We start from the raw sequence: 4,036 nt of genomic DNA, 5'->3' as shown, positions 1-4,036 counted from the left end.
CTTCCGCACACGTGACGTGACGTGACGCGCCGCGGTTGGCTACATGTCTGTTCCAATGGATACATTTCGCCACAGTTACAATGGATACATTTCCCGCTCTTCCTCCCCCTCTTCCTCTCCCCCTCTTCCTCCTCCTCTTCCTCTCCCCCCTCTTCCTCTCCCCCCCTTCCTCTCCCCCCCTTCCTCTCCCCCCTCTTCCTCTCCCCCCCTTCCTCTCCCCCCCTTCCTCTCCCCCCCTTCCTCTCCCCCCCTTCCTCTCCCCCCTCTTCCTCTCCCCCCCTTCCTCTCCCCCCCTTCCTCTCCCCCCTCTTCCTCTCCCCCCCTTCCTCTCCCCCCCTTCCTCTCCCCCCTTCCTCTCCCCCTCCTCCTCCCCCCATCTTCCCCCCCTCTCCCTACCCCCCTCTTCCTCCCCCCTCTCCCCTCTTCCTCCCCCTCCCCCCTTTTCCTCCCCTCCCCTTCCTCTCCTCCCCCCCTCTTCCTCCCCCCCTCCTGCCACCCCCCTCCCCTCCCCCGACTTGTGCAGGAAGCAACTGCAGATGCTGGTTTACACTAAACGCTGGAGTAAACACAGCGGGGCAGGCAGGCAGACAGCATCTCTCAGGTGAAATGTTTTGGGTTCGAGACCCCTTCTTCAGCAATCTTGAGCAAAAAAAAAAAAGGAAAAACTCAGAAACAGAAGGAACTGCAGATGCTGATTTACAAAAACAAAAAAAAGACGCAAAGTGCTGGAGTAACTCAGCGGGTCAGGCAGCATCTCTGGAGGAAAAAGGATGGGTGACATTTCAGGCCTGAAGGTCTCGACCCGAAACGTCACCCATTCCTTCTCTCCCAAGATGCTGCCTGACCTGCTGAGTTACTCCATCATTTTGTGAATAAAAAGTGCAAGTAGATCTGTGCCGGTTTAATGATGTGTGTGATAGGGCTGGGCTACATGTCCCTTGGAGCAGAATTAGGCCATTCGGCCCGTCAAGTCTACTCCGCCATTCAATTTTAGATTTTTTTTTAGATTTAGAGATACAGTGCGGAAACAGGCCCTTCGGCCCACCGGGTCCGAGCCGCCCAGCGATCCCCGCACATTAACACTATCCTACACACACTAGGGACAATTTTTACATTTACCCAGTCAATCAACCTACATACCTGTACGTCTTTGGAGGTGATTATGGCTGATCTATCTCTCCCTCCTAACCCCATCCTCCTGCCTTCTCCCCATAGCCCCTGACACCATTACTAATCAAGAATCTGTCATTCTCCACCTTAAAAATGCCCACACGATCTTCCACAGATGCTAATGAGAACAGCACGGCGTGTGATTTTCTGGACGAGATATTGATGAATTCTTTTCAGAGTTCACCAGGCTCAAGAACACTTTGTACCGATTGAGAAACAGTGAACTCATCACAGCTGGGGTCAGAAGCCAGGCAGTGCTTGGCTGGACAATACAGCCCTGAGTTTGGGTGCTAGACTGTTCACTGCAGAGATATTACAGCCTTCAAGGACACAGAGTGCTGGAGTAACACAGCAGGCCAGGCAGCATCTCTAGAGAACATGGACTGGTGGCGTTTTGGGTCGGGACACTACAGGTCTCCTCCCTCCTTGCCCCTTCCTCCACCCTAGCCCTTTTACCAGTTGCACAGTTCACCACGTTGCATCCCTCTTAAGATCACACCTTCCCCAGCCAACAATGGCCCCACCAGGACACCACCCTGCCTGAGGTCATTTGTAACCGGCTCGGATCTGTCCTCTCCTCCTGCTCTACACCAACCCCCCACCCTCCTAATTTCAGTCTGAAGAAGGGTCTCGACCCGAAACATCACCAGTCCTTTCTCCCCAGAGACGCTGCCCGACCTGCTGAGTTACTCCAGCACTTTGTGTCTATTTTTGGTATAAACCAGCATCTGCAGTTCTTTATTTCTAAAGCTAAAATTAAAGGAGATGAGGAGGAATTTCTTTAGTCAGAGGGTGGTGAATCTGTGGAATTCTTTGCCTCAGAAGGCTGTGGAGGCCGATGGGTATTTTAAAGGTGGAGATAGATAGATTCTTGATTAACGCGTGTGTCAGGGGTTAAGGGGAGAAGGCAGGAGAATGGGGTTGAGAGGGAGAGACAGATCAACCATGGCTGAATGGTGGAGCAGACTTAATGGGCCGAATGGCCTAATTCTGCTCCTATAACCTACGAACTAACCCAGCCATGGTCTCAGAGCACCAGAAACCTGGGTTCACTCCTGTCCTTGGGTACTGTCAATGTGGAGTTTGCATGTTTTCCCTGTAACCGTGTGGGTTTCTTCCCTCCCCCCATAGCCGTGAAGGTTGGTGAACTAATTGGCTACTGTAAATTCATGTTCATAAGTGATAGGAGCAGAATTAGACCATTCGGCCCATCAGGTCTACTCAGTCATTCAATCATGGCTGATCTATCTTTCCCTCTTAACCCCTTTCTCCTGCCTTCTCTCCATAACCCCTGACACCTGTTCTAATCAAGAATCTATCTCTGGTTTAAAAATATCCATTGACTTGGCCTCCACAGCCGTCTGTGGCAATGAATTCCACAGATTCACCACCCTCTGACTAAAGAAATTTCTCCACATCTTCCTAAAGAAACGTCCTTTCATTCTGTGGCTGTGGCCTCTGGTCCTTGACTCTCCCACTAGTGGAAACATCCTCTCCACATCCACTCTATCCAGGCCTTATTGCCCTTAATGTGTTGGTGGGTGCTGGAATCTGAATTAACTGGATCTTGCCGAGAATAAATTGTTAAAATTAAGCCAGGAGATAAACACCAGGCATATTGGTTACTTGTGCAATGTGTCATAGAGTCATACAATGTGGAAACAGGCCCTTCGGCCCAACTTGCCCACACCGACCAACATGTCCCATCTACGCTAGTCCCACCTGCCCACGTTTGGCCCAGATCCCTCCAAACCCGTCCTATCCATGTACCTGTTTATCTGTTTCTTAAACGTTGGGATAGTCCCAGCCTCAACAACCTGCCCTGGCAGCTTGTTCCGAACACCCACCGCCCTTTGTGTGAAAACGTTACCCCTCAGATTCCTATCAATTTTTTCCCCCTTCACCTTAAACCCATGTCCTCTGGTCCTCGATTCCCCTACTCCGGGCAAGAGACTCGGTGTGTCTACCTGATCAATTCCTCTCATGTCATAGAAACATAGAAAATAGGTGCAGGAGGAGGCCATTCGGCCCTTCGAGCGAGCACTGTCATTCATTGTGATCATGGCTGATCATCCACAATCAATAACCCGTGCCAGCCTTCTCCCCATATCCCTTGATTCCACTCGCCCCTAGAGCTCTATCTAAGCATGTCGTAGCATGCAGTGTAAGATTGCCCCACCAGGGAGAGCTAGCTTGAAACATATCTATTCCTTTTTGTCCAACTTGTCTGAATTGCCTGTATTGAAGTTTTGCCTTAATCTATTCCCACAAATTAACTTGAAAGAACAAACTACTATTGATCAGGATTTCAATTGTGCTTCTAAGCATCTGGGGGGGTATAGCTCAGTGGTAGAGCATTTGACTGCAGATCAAGAGGTCCCTGGTTCAAATCCGGGTGCCCCCTTCAAACTTTATATTTCCCCAAAGTGGCTACAGTAATGATCTAAGACGTAATTGGGCAGATGAATGATTTTGTTTGAAGAAAATGAAAGAATTAGTACAAACTATGAAGCCCAACGTCTGTGAAAATGTGTGCTCTGAATTAATCCTTCACTTCCTCTCTCTATTCTTTTGTTTGGACTGTGAGTCATTGCAAGAACACCTGATTGTGTTCCTGCTGTATTGCAGAGTGCATGGGACAGGACTGCACAGGAACAGGCCCTTCAGCCCACAATGTATGTGCCGAGCATGATGCCAAGATACACAGTCTGAAGAAGGGTCTCGACCCGAAACGTCACCAGAGATGCTGCCTGTCCCGCTGAGTTACTCCAGCGCTCTGTGTCCATCTTCGGTTTAAACCAGCATCTGCAGTTCCTTCCTACACATGATGCCAAGTTAAAATGATCTCACCCGCCTGTACGTGATC

At 50.1% G+C, this 4,036-nt stretch overlaps 1 non-coding gene across 1 annotated transcript; it reads left to right on the top strand.

Moving 5' to 3' along the window:
* Positions 1-3,502: 3,502 nt before the first annotated feature.
* On the top strand, positions 3,503-3,574 carry trnac-gca (transfer RNA cysteine (anticodon GCA)). Its single transcript has one exon. It is a non-coding gene; the product is annotated as a tRNA-Cys (tRNA).
* Positions 3,575-4,036: the final 462 nt, after the last annotated feature.

The sequence above is a fragment of the Rhinoraja longicauda genome, chromosome 29 (assembly GCF_053455715.1).
Source record: "Rhinoraja longicauda isolate Sanriku21f chromosome 29, sRhiLon1.1, whole genome shotgun sequence".
NCBI classification, from domain to species: domain Eukaryota; kingdom Metazoa; phylum Chordata; class Chondrichthyes; order Rajiformes; family Arhynchobatidae; genus Rhinoraja; species Rhinoraja longicauda.
The sequence above is the reverse complement of the archived record's forward strand: the minus strand, read 5'-3'. Positions and strand labels throughout refer to the sequence as shown.